The 13,372-nt window shown below is 41.1% G+C and overlaps 1 protein-coding gene across 2 annotated transcripts in view; it reads right to left on the bottom strand.

The window, feature by feature from the left end:
- SEC22A (SEC22 homolog A, vesicle trafficking protein) overlaps window positions 1–7,277 on the bottom strand; it is a 281,702-nt gene extending 274,425 nt beyond the window's left edge. The window contains exon 1 of one of the 2 annotated variants that reach the window (XM_085647316.1): window positions 7,097–7,277. The gene's annotated coding sequence lies outside the window, so the exon portion shown is untranslated. Of the gene's footprint in view, window positions 1–6,846 lie in introns of both variants that reach the window. The other variant, XM_085647315.1, reaches the window with a different exon arrangement.
- Window positions 7,278–13,372: the final 6,095 nt, after the last annotated feature.

The following is a 13,372-nucleotide window of genomic DNA, read 5'->3' on the forward strand; positions in this document are numbered from 1 at the left end:
CTACCTGTGAGACCCTCTCGCTGGCAATTTGCTAAACTTGTGAACTTAAAAGATGGCCTTGGCAAAGGAGACATTGCTAGAATTCCGATTCTAGAAGCTCTAAAAAATTACCGAAATGCTCCATGCATAACAGCATCTATTCTAGCGGCGATCTTGGCCCTAAAGATGTCAACGTTGTTGGGAGACTTGCTTGGACCTCAGTACAAACCTGAACAATTGGAGGAGACTCAAACCAATAGAATTTCTCGAAAATCCCCCCAAAAACCACACAACACCTGTGGGTCTTTCTGGTTTTACCATAATGGTAGTTCTGCATTCATCTTCACGGGGAGAGTCGATCAGAAGGGCAGAAATCTATGCAGAAAGTGATGACAAGCATCTTATTATTCTTTTTTGAATTTACATGCTTATACCTTGGCTAGAAAGAGGAAACTGTTGGCTGTCAACTAGGAAATAGTGGAAGAGCCCTTATAGCTACTATGCGCCTCTCAGTATGACTGAAAGTGGAATAACAGGAGAAACATTTTTTTTTCACAAGGGTATCCTGCCAGGTCATTTTGAGAGGTGCTCGCTCCAGAAATTGGAAAAATACCTTTGATTTGTGTTACTTTAATAGTGTATTTGTATTGAGCTCTATGGGTTAATCAGGGGAGACAGAGATTCGTACCAGTTACAATACAGATGCTGCATAAGGAAGGGAATGACAGGAGGGTCCACAATAGGAGTTTCTTTTTGTAGAAAGGTATGTGTATGCTCATTTTTACCCTGCAATCTCCTCTTCTCTTGATTATGCCCATTTAGGTCACAGTATTCTGACAGCATTATTGAAAAATTTGAGGACATACAAGTAAGAGATTTTGTATCTGAAATTTACTTTATAAGAGTGCTGGAAGTGTCTTTGCTGGTCTACTATTTCACTGCAGAGTATGATTGTGCTATGGTTTCCCACTGTGTTTTGTGTTTAATTAACTGATTTAAAGATTGAGATGCCATTTTCCACTCTTGAGTTATTTCTAAAGACTCAAAACAAAATTACTGAGAAATAAATGTGCCCAGAACACTCACTGAAGATGGTCAAAAGGCCTGATCCACAGCAATACTTGCACCAAATGAGAGGTGACTATAATGTTCACAAAGCATAGTATTGTAACTTTGTGGTGAGTGGCATTGCAAATGTCACAAAAACCTGTGTGATGGAAGCCTTCAGATAAAGTATACTCTTTCGGGCCCAGGAAAAGAACGATGATGGATTAAACCCAGATCTGTGACTGGGGGTTAGTGTCTGAAAAGTTTCAGCGCTCTGTCCATCATCTCCTTGTGTTTGCTTTGTTTGCCCTAAATTGTCAGGGCATGCCCAGACGTGGGTCCCTTGCTCACTTTGCCACTGGATTCAAGCTAGCCTAACTGAAGAGGGGTGCAACTCCGAAACCGGTACCAGGAAGCGTGTTTCTAATCCAGGGAGGACCTGGCTTGGCAGTTCGGGGTGGATTGCTCCCATGAGGAACAGGGGCAAAACTGATTTGCACATGGCTGGGTCTGAACTGGTGTGGTGAAGTGAGTTAAAGAACAATGATGGATTAAACCCAGATCTGTGACCCGGTGCGAGTGTCTGAAAAGTTTCAGAGCTCCATCCATCAGACTCCGCAGCTTAAATGCAGAACCTCCCATATAGCGATGACAAGCCTCTCGCTGAAAGCAATCATTTAATTCAGGATTTGCTGAACGACTTGCAAAGATGTTCACCTTTCACAACAGAACAAGCTGACTTACTATCAGTGGCTGTCCATTTCAGTACTAGTCTAGGCGTAAACATTAACTTGCAAGAAATTCAGAAGTAAAAAGGAAAATCCAGGGCTTTAGTGTGGGGAAGGGGGACCTGCCGGTGCTGAGCACAGCGGTTTTTAAAAGGGGGAATCGAAACAGATCCCTTTCGGGCTCTGTTTTTATGCCCTGGCAAAGGTAGTCTGTTTTTTTGCAGACTTGATTGAGCATGCACATCGATGTGCACATGCTCATCTTTCACTAACTTCCCACTAGTGGAGAGGTTATGGCATGACGTCACACCAGATGAGAGTTGTAGCTGGGAGGGAAATCTTTTAAAGAGAAACATTTTCTCTCTGGGTTCCCTTCTCTTTTTTGCAATGCAGTAGCAGCAACATTGTTATCGTGCGAGCCTTTGAATTTGGGACATTGTCAGAAACCACCAACAACCGGACCAGTACGACCTTGCTTTGAAAACTGAAGTCAGACGACCAGTGGCAACCAGTCACCAGTGCAAATCTGCTCTGACCTTTCACGACGAGCGTGAACTGCAGTGGAATCCTACCACAAGTGAAGTGTTTTTCCCTCCCCTTCCAAAGAGGCTTGCACAGGAACTAGGCTGTGTGATCCTGCTCCAGCCCTAAGAGCACCAGAAAGTTTAAAGCCTGCTAAACCTGAAATCCACCTAAACAACGATTTGGATGCCTTGTGTTAGATAAGTGAATTTGAGGGGAGATATTTGTTTTCGTTATTTGGCTTGTTAACTACAGGGCAACAGAACGGGCTCCATAATGGGTTTGCCGAGCAAAGCAACAAGACAGCAGTAGGGTTCCAACCCGCCAGAGTTTGTTTACCAAACAATGTTGCCTGTGTGTGATTTCTTGCCCCTATGTTAGGCCGTTGTAGTGGCAAGTGCCATCTGAAAAATTAACTAGATGCCCCTTTTTAAATTGTTTTATGTTTTTGTTTAATGCCATTTAGTAAACCACATCAGATCTCTCCAACAGCTTGTGACGGATTTCTTGTAAGACTGCAATATGTCAACAGCTATAAGTACCATTTAATGTCTGCCCAATTTACTTCAGAGATGTTACTATTTTGATAAGCTCTGCATGGACTGTGAGTTGATGGAAGGGAGGAAGGGGGCACCAAGGAGTATACGGTGGGCACAGTGGTTCGCTGTCTCCTTCGCTGACTTCTGTGCGAATTACCGGTTCTTATTATGGGCAAGGGGAGCTGTGGCCAAGAAACGGCTTGCCTGGATGTGAACAGAGAATTTGATGCTTGAGAGGACTCTGCACAGACGATTTGCTGAGCAACAGAGACGATGGAGTCCTTTAACCATGATATATAAATAAGGCCTACAGATTAGGTATTGTGTAACAGGTCACACAGTTATTTTTTGGTAGGGTGACTCTGGTATTCATCCCTCCTAGGTTGATAAATTGAGTACAGTTACATTGGTTGACATGATGATCTGATAGCAAGTGCCACATAAAATGAAAACCAGTTTGGTAAAAAAAAGAAATTGAGAACTAAAACGCTGCTGACTTAGTTAACCAAGCAGAAAGTCAGCTCAACTCACAACAGGCTTCTTATTCGGCTATTGTTGGCAATGAGTGGCCAATAAAGAGCTTTTATTGATAAAATTAAAATTCATTTGAACTTCCTTCAGGCGCTAGGTTCAGCAAAGCGCCGAAGGCCGTTTCCAGCGTTGGAGATTTATATCTCCCCACGGTCGGTCAGTGGGAGCTTATTGCTTATGGTTAATAAATATACCTTTTTGCTATTTTATTATTCTTTGCTGAATGCGACTATATGATTTTCTTAAGCACACAATGTTAGTTCTCATGATTTAGGCCACGCCCCTAGGTGGGCTGGCTACACCCCCTTCCAAGGTATACCACGCCCCTTTTAACGACTCACATTTTTTTAAATCATACCTAATGCCCTAGATAAATCTACAACACTGAACCTTCACCTGCCAAGCACACTAGGGTGACCAACCGTCCATAAATTTCACAGACTGCCCGTAATTTGGGCCTCTTGTCCGTTGTCCGTAAGGATTTCTTCCATGGACGCCTTTAGTCCATAATTTCAGACATTGGCATGAGCTACTCCTGCAAGCAGCCTGTAACTCTCACTGCAGGGATCAATAAAAGAGGGTCCCTGACAAGTTAATAAAAGAAGAGGAAAGCAGGGAATAATAACATAATAACAACGGAAAACCTCTTCTAAATATTCAATTATAATTTGGGAAATACCTCCACAATCACAGACAACAACATTATCCCACAGAGATGAATTAATAATTCATTAATTTATTTATCAAAAAGCTTTTTTTTATTTTCTTTTTTTAAAATATAAATGTTTGAATACATTACAAAATATTTATACTTTTTCAAAGTAGAGTACAAAGTCAGAAACATAATGTAGAGCGAGCCCAAAATAGGAAAAAGACAAAACAAGGAGAGAATGTCTCTGTCATACATTCTGACAATCCAAGCATTCAACCTATCAAACATACCTCACCTACATTCATATTACACAACATTGTTTGACATGTAAAAACATATTATAATACATTTCATAAATATATACAAATAAAAATGAAAGAAAAACTAAAGCGCCGACGCGCGTTTTCGGAGTGGAATCAGAGACCCTCAATTCCTTCGTCAGGGCGCAGAACCTTTAATCAGTCAAGGAGAGGTCAGTATTAATCCAGACTCTTCCAAATAGATTTTCTTACATGATGTGCAAACAAGGGCTCTATGTAACAATGAGTAGGGACTTTAAGAAACACTTTTATCAATATATGCCGGAGGCACAAGTCCATATATGAAAACAATTTTAATGATGCAATGGAAGAGGTTTCCATAAATGCGGTAACCTACATGCGGAAATGAATTCGCAGCATAAGGGACCAAGAGTGCTAGTCCAAATAGTCCTTTAATAAGATGTTTAATAACTTGGATGGAAGTGAAACCAGTAAAAATTAACCCGACTAGTGGAGTTTAAAATGCTGCTAACTGTGGTCCCGTTCCACAAGATTGGCCTGGTACAGGACACAATGGATTTGTTATCTCGCCCGACAACCTGTCGATCAACTCGATAAACTCTTACGAATATTGCTAATCTTGTGAAGGGTAACCCTTAACGAGAAAATGGGGTGGGGTCCGCACCAGGAGAAAGCCAAGCTAAAACTAGCTCAACACGCGGGCGGGATAATGAGGTTGATGGGGAGGAATAGGTCGACTCTCAAACCTATAGGCCCTCCACTCCACATCTATAGGGCCCAAGCCAGAGGAGCCGTTACTTATGGCAGTGAATTATGGGGCCATAAAGTCTCGTCTTGTCTGGCCAAGGAGGAGAACAGGTTCCTTAGGTGCTTAGTAGCCCTCCCCCCTAGCACACCCCTAGTGCCATTAAGACTTGACCTAGGTATTAGACCCCTGGAAGAAGATCTGGCGCTCCGTCCTCTGATCTACTGGCGCAGATTGTGGACGGTGCCCGAATTGATCCACTACAGGCAGGGCCTGCAGGAAGTCCTTAGCCTTCCAAATTCGGGGAATATTAGCTGGCTCAGATTTGTGAGTAGTCTGATGGGCTTAGGCCTTGATACTTTATGGAATGATCCTCTCGAGGCTTGCCCTAGGCTCCTAAAAAAGGCCCTCACCAAAATCTATTATGATTCTAAGGCTCCCGCATTGCTCCCTTTTAAAACCCCTGGGACACTTACGGAGCAATTTATTTGTATAAAAAATGTTTATAGCCTGGAACCAGCCTTGGATAATATATATCCAGTACAAATAAGGAAGCTGTTCTTGCAATGGAGGCATGGGTCCCTGCCAATCCGTGCATTTACTAGCCATTGGATTGAGTCCGCCCCCAGCACTTGCCCGGCCTGCAGAATGAGTGATGAAACTGAATTGCATATCATATTCTTCTGCCCGGTCTATAGCGAGGTGCAGAGAAAATGGATTGTCCCCATTTGTAGGAATTTGGGTTTTACCAGGTGCAATGAAGCCTTTAGAATTCTAAAGAGTGAAATGGCTACCCACATTGTGTTTGCTGTGGCCAAATTTCTGGGGGCCTTCTGGCAAACAAGGAGACGGTACTTGAAAACGCTTACTTGATTCATTTGTACTGGCTCAAATTGTATGTGTTTGTTGTAATGAGTGGCCATATAGATGTCCTGGTTCTAAATGTTTTTAAACATCCTAAATTATCTTTTAATCCATTTCACGCATGTTTCTTTTTAAACATTTTAACAGTATTATAATTGTATAATTTTATGTATCTTTTATGGAGATCTTCTCCGAAATAAAGTTATATTGAATTGAATTGATAAATAAATTAATGAATTATTAATTCATCTCTGTGGGATAATGTTGTTGTCTGTGATTGTGGAGGTATTTCCCAAATTATAATTGAATATTAAGAAGAGATTTTCCGTTGTTATTATACTCTCACTGCAGGGGCCAGCTCAGGCTCCTGCTGTGATCTGTGGCCTGCAACAGCCCCTCCCCGACCTGGCACAGACTGCTATCAGGCCCATTATCATTCTGTATGTTGGCCCAATTATCACATACCGAATGATAATGGGTCTCTCTGCCCAGTGACAGCATTTCGGATCAGGTGTTTTTTTTCAGTGGAGGTTAGGGGGGTGGGGCATGTAAGATCTGAGAAGCCTTCAGCTTTGATCTTTTTCTTTGGATATGCAAACGGAGGTGTGTTTTACTCGCATACACAACAGATGCAGTGAGTGCAAGGTTATCTCAACCTAAAATAAACTTATTTTGACTTGTGCTTGTGTTGGTTGTCTACTTACTTATGCATTATTGCGAGACTTCCTCTGTGTATGCAAAACGTACCTTTTGCCCCGAATTTTTGTCCTGAATTCTGACCTTCTGTCCCGAGTTTTTGTCCTGAATTTTGACCCTTTGTCCTGAATTTTTGCACTCACTGTCCTGAATTTGCACCCATGGCCGTTGGTCACCCTAAAGCACACAGCCCGGTACAGTTTCACCAATCATCAGACTCTTTACCATCCTCGAACCGTTTCGATTAGTCATGAAAACTCACCTTAATTACGCGTTCGCCAAAACAGAATTGCTCACGAAATGGCCTTCCTTCCAGTTCTACAATCTAATAGTCCACCATCTGGTTTACACTCCTCTTCGCTTCTGATTGTAAATAAACATGCTTTTAATCGCAAGTCTTTATTCACTCTTAATCCGGTTCTTGTCGGTTAACGTAGTAAACAAAAATATTTGGTGGTTTATTTTTGACGGTGATAAAATGCTACATAAGTTCTTGGACGCATTCGCAATACCTCCAGCAGTATGATGACGGTAAGGGGGCGTGGCACGAGGTTCTCTCCACGCTGTGGGCTGATGTGGACTAGAAAGTTGCGTACCAGTCTGCAGCTGTATACAAAACACAGGCAGTGTAGGGACCTGAGGAACAGCAGTGACAACAGGACTTCCTAGAGGAATGATTCTTAGCAACGACGCAGTGGCACGTGACAAATTCGCCACGTCGTAATTATTTGCGTCTGCGTGGAATCGTTCAATTTAGAGGAAAACCCCTTAGCAGGGACGAACCATCACGTGACGCGCAAATACGTAATTTCCGGCTCATGCTTTTTGTCCGTTTCACCTTCTTTGGGTTTCTTCTATTGAGTTAAAATCTGAAGCTAAATTACGGCTCCTCGGGAGAGACTGCTTACTGTACGTCGGCAGAGTCGTGCGAGTTTCAGGCAGCAAAAGAAACACGAAAGAGATAAGGGAAAGTGTCTAATGAGGGGTAAAACTAAATAGTAAGGGAAATGAAGCAAAAAGATAACAAGCATTGGCAAAGCCAGTAGGTCTTGCCTATGCAAGAGTTCTTGGCTTTTGCCAATGTTTTTAGCCATGTTATACACCTGTGTGGCTGCTGTTCAGCATGGTTAAAAGTTAGTGACCTAGACAAGAGTTGTGTGGAGTGTCGTAGAGTGGAAGGGCTAAGAGTGGAGTAGAGTGTTCTGGAGTGACAGAGTGTGCTGTGTATTAGAGTGGCATAGTGTGGAGTTGCGTACAGTGGCATACACTGGAGTGGTGTAGAGTGCACTGGGGTAGATTACTGCAGAGTATGGTGGCGTAGAATGTAGTGGCATTGAATTTAGCGGCATACATTGCAGCGTGGTAGAATTCAATGGCATACATTAAAGTGGTGCAGAATAGAGACAAGTGGCGTAGAATGGAGTGATGCCAAAGGCAGTGTCATAGAATAGAGTTGAGTGGCATAGAGTGCTGTGGCATAGGGTGCAGAGTCAAGTGGCATAGAGTGGTGTAGAGTATAGTTCCATAGAGTGTAGTGACATAGAATTCAGTGGCGCAGAGTGCAGTGTTGAAGAGTAGAGTGTCAGAGTGCAGTGGTGTAGAGTAAATTACAGTGATGTGGCATAGAGTACAGTCACAAAGTGAAGTTATGTAGAGTGCAGTAGTTAAAAAAAGAGCTGCGTAGACTGCAGTGGCATAGAGTGGAGTGCTGCAGAGTGGAGTAGAGTGGCGCAGAGTGCAGTGGCATAGAGAAGATTGTTTCAGAGTAGAGTGAAGTGGTGTAGACTTGAGTGCAGTGGCGTAGAGTGCCACAGGGTGTAATGGTGTAGAGTGCAGTGCTGCACAGTAGATTAGAGTGGCATACAGTGGATTGCCGTAGAGTGCAGGGGCATAGAGTTGAGTGTTAAAGAGTAAACTGCATTGACAGAGTGTATTGGCATAAAGTGCTGTGGCATGGATTGGCTTAGAGGACAGTGGCATAGAGTAAATTGGTATGGCCTACACTGGAGTGGTATAGGGTGCAGTGCCAACGAGTGCATTGGTGTAGAGTGGTGAGGAGTACATTGGTATAGAGTAGAATAGTACAGGGTAGAGTAGAGAGGCATAGTGTAAAGTGGTATAGAGTGGAATGGTTCAGATTGCAGTGGCACAGAGAGGTGTAAAGTGCAGTGGTGCAGAGTGGAGTATGGTGCAATGGTACAGCAAAATATGCATGGTATGGTAGCGCATTGTTATTACAGACAACACATTTTCAATTGAAATGACCATTACATTTGCACAGACATACAGTTTTACTAATAATGCTATACAGTGCAAAAAGGAAAATGCGTGGAAATTGCATCACCTAGTGCAATGATTTGTTTTGAAGTATTTGTTTCCACCACACTTCAGAAATAACTAACAAGGAGCTACATTTGTGTTCCTAATTCTGATACATTCTGAAATACTTACACAGTTCATTTAAATGTTGTTGTGTGCTAGAAAAACCTCTTTCCTAAACCCAGTATCCAGCAAGATTGTCACATAAGTCCTTTCACTTTGAAGTCAGAGAAAACAGGAAACAAGGTCCCTCAGAAGACAGCACCTGACATTTGACCCCGCTCTTAAAATGCACAGCAAATGTGACAAAATAGGAACAAGATTTAAAGTCCTAATTTGAAAAGAAAGTTTCAACGGCGGACTTATGGCTCTGCGCCTCACGCAAGTTTCCTTAGTAAGCAGTCCTGTGCACTGATACCCCAGCACCAGCCGTTGTGCGGCGCCTCTGTGTTCCAGATCCTGATAGGGCAGCTACAAGTGGGGGTGCACCAGGCAATGAAGTCCAAAACACTTTTGTTGTATCAAACGTCTTTGTTTCAAATCAATCTTTTCCATACGTTAATAGCACAAACAGCTCAGCCAACGCATTTCGTTCCAACAAGGAGAACTTCATCAGGGCTGAAAATGACATACAAGGAAACCCAAATCAAAACACAAACAATAATCAAAAATTAAATACATTACAAAACGGCACAGGATTTGAACAGAAAAGCCACAATACTCTACTTATGACACTTCAAAAACAATCACAAACATTTAAGTTAAAAACTGAAAAAACACTACATTTACAGAGATGGAACTAAAAAACCCACAAAAAAAGTACATTTTTTTACCAAAAAAGAAGTCATTTACTGCAGTGTATAAATACCCAAACTTCACAACACCGACTAGACTAATGGCATGTGTAGTAGTTCCAAACCAGTTGGCTAATGCAGATGTTACACATGGACATATACAATTAGAAAGTTTAGGCATTAGTAAAAAGAGAAGGGGTGAGTAAGTGTTCAAAGGGGAAAAAAGAAGAAAAGAAGGGAGGATTCCCACCCTATTAAAACAGCATGCACATCTTAAAAAGACCTATAAGCAGTTGCTCACCTTGCCTAGTCATACGAGTTCGTGAAAAAGATGGGAACAATGTGGTCAACAAACAAGTAATGGGGCCTGCCATTGGTCCAAGCTGAAATTATATGCCTCTAATCGGACTACGATTTCACTTTAGTAACACGAAAGCTCAGAACACTGTGTGGCGAGAATCCAAGATCGACGATCCAGTGTATTGCACTGGATGCAAAGGGAATTCCCTGGGCTGAGTAATGCCCTAAAATGAAAATCTGTTAGTAGATAAAGGCCTATGTTAAAAGGCTGTATGCAAAAAAAGAGTAACTAGACATTCAATAAAAGCAGTCTCAGTCCATGTCGTGTTGGGGGTCACCTCCTAAACAGGTAAAATAACAATTCAACAGGAGCATAATTCTATGCAACAAAAGTGTCCGAGGAGGGCCAACCTGAGTGAGCCCTCCATGGTGCTCCAAGGTATGGAAACATACAGAACCTCAATGGCGGCCCTAATGCCAAATCCCTCATTCAATTGCCCTAAGAGCAGTCGTCCCCGCAGCTAACAATGAGTCCCAAGCATAAAGGAAAGTGGAAAATATGGGTCCAAAAGCGGTGAGTGTGAGGGGACGGCATACTCACATGTGCGTCAAGCATGGACATGAATCAACACCAAGCGGTCTGGGATCACTATAGAATGTCCTTCGTTCCCTGCTCACACTAGACGTGATCACTAAGATAATGAGACAACCTTCCGCTAAAGAGCCCCCCGGATGGAAGAATGATGGACAGCAGCAATGAGAGACCGTGTACCAAACATGCTGGCATTTAAGACCTAGGGAGGAAGTTTAGATAAAGTCATTTCTACACGTTATTGTGCAAACCTGCCAACATATCGAAACAGGAAAGAGGGAGATAGTGAAAAAAAAGAATCCTGGGAATTTTTTCCCCCATTGACTAACATTAAAACATAGGCAATTTTAGGTGAGTAACCGCTAAAATAAAGCAATCTCGGCTTTGAAAATTGAGAGTCTCCTGCTTGAATCAGGTTTGTTTAAGTTTGAAAAAGAAGTTTATTGAAAAAATGCAACATAGCATATATAGTTAACAAAAACTGCCATATATGAATATAAATATAAAGAATACAATGGGCTCATAAAACAGCAGCAAAAACCAAAACAGTTGCATAAATAAGAAGGATATAAAAATTAGAATTGGAGAGAGGAAGGGAAAGAAAAGAGGAGGGGAGAAAAGTAATACAATATAAGGTGATTTAAAACAATTGGAAAATAAGAACTTTAAAATAAGCATACATAGTGTGTTATTAGGATGTTGTAAAATCATACAGTACGCAATTGAATAAAATCTGTAGGATGTAATATGATAGAAAATAGATATATCATTAATACAATGTATGAAAAAGAGAAATACGTTTATGGAGGTTTGGGAACTTCTTCAATTGATGGACGGTGGTGAGTGGATGATTGAGCAGAAATATTCAGGAAAGTAGTAATTGGTGACCATAGGTGTTCATGTTTGATAAGTAGGGATACAGGAGCAACATAAGCACGATCTAGACGGGGGGTTGTTACAGACACTATACCACCAAGCTTGGAATGATAGGTGTGCGGATTGTTTCCAATTTTTTGTAATTTGTTTAAATGCTATGGCAATTAGCAAATCCACAATATCGGTATTATAGGTGAGAGATTGCCAGTGTTCAGAGAGTGATCCTACAAAAATATTTAAAGGAGAAAAGGGAAACTAAGTGTGAAAGATAGTATTGATTTGAGACCATACCTTCAACCAAAATTGACGGGTAAAAGGACAAGAAAATAACATATGAAATAGATTTCCATTGGAGGCATTGCAAGACCAGCAATTGGAAGCAAGTGTAGGCATAAATTTATGCAGTGATGCTGGAGTAAATATTAGCCGTTGTATAAAAAGAAAAGGGTTTGCGTTGTACTAGCCTATCGGGAGGTCTTACGAATTTTAGTCCATAATATATCCCTAAATGAAATGGACCAGGAAGTGTGAAAATCCTGTTCCCATTGTAATTCCACTTTGGATTTATCTCTAGGTTCTATGGGTTTGGTAAGGAATTTATAAATGGAAGAGGCACTTGGTTGAGCACTCAATATGGGAAGAATATTAGCATGTGATGAAGAAGGGGAAGAGGAAGCTAACGATTGAGAAGAAAGTGATAAGAGTATAGGCTGAATGGAAAGAATCAATGTTTTGAATTTATTAGAATATGAATTTGGAAGGTTATAAAGTGTCTATGCGTCAGAAAAGGTGAGGAAGGTATCATGTGGATAAAGCTGATGAACCCAGAGGAGGCCTTTATCTCGCCAAGATTTCCAGAAAATAGTTTTATTATTAATTGTTATGAGACGATTATGCCAAATCGAAGAGTTAAGAAATCGTTCAACCTCAGAGAGATGAGAAAGAGCAATGGATTTAAATAATTTAAGCAAAGTATTATGTATAGGTGAAGAGGAAAAATGTGTTTTATGGGTGACTGTAAGAGATTCTTGAAGATAAAAAGGGGAGAGAAAAGAAAATTTGATATCCATCCATAGCAGAGGAGGAGTTGAGGATTGAAGATTTAAACTTATAGAGATTTGTTTAAGAAGAAAGGCTTTATGATATAATTGAAACTCAGGGAAATTAACACCTCCGCGCGATTTACTACATTTGAGCAAAGCAAGAGATATATGTGGCTTCTTTTTGTTCCATAAAAAGACAGATAATATAGTACATTTTCTTTAAAAAGTGTAGGGGAATAGCAAGAGGAATAGCAGCAAGAGTGTATAAAATAACAGGAACACACATTATTTTAATGTTATCGAGTCTACCCCACCAGGTTAAGTAGAGAGGGTGCCATTTGGAGATAGAGTTGGAAAGTGTAGTGAAAACTTGAGTCATATTGAGTTGTATAATAAGTGTGATGGAAGGTACGAACCATAGACCCAAATATTTGATCTTTTGGGGATTTCATTTAAAATTGGTTGAGAGAAAATCATGTCGGAAACATAAAATATTAAGAGGAAGGATTTTGCACTTATCAGGATTCAATTTGTAACCACAAAGTGAAGAAGAGGTATTAACCTCTGTGGAAAAAGCTGGGATAGAGATGTCTGGTTTAGATAGATATAATAAAATATCATCTGCATAAACACTCAACTTAATATGAGTCTTATCATTGTGGAAACCATAAATGTTAAGATTCAGCTTAATTTTAACAAGAAAGGGTTCCAAGGCGAGTGTAAAAAGAAGTGGTGAAAGAGGGCAGCCCTGGCGAACGCCTCTGTGGAGAAGGAAAGAAGTGGAGGTGTAACCGTTAGCAAAAATGGAAGCTGTGGGTGAGCTATATAGTAAAGAAATATAAGAAATATGTTTGGGTCCAAAAC

Source organism: Triturus cristatus, chromosome 3_2 (genome assembly GCF_964204655.1).
Source record: "Triturus cristatus chromosome 3_2, aTriCri1.1, whole genome shotgun sequence".
Taxonomy (NCBI): Eukaryota; Metazoa; Chordata; class Amphibia; order Caudata; family Salamandridae; genus Triturus; species Triturus cristatus.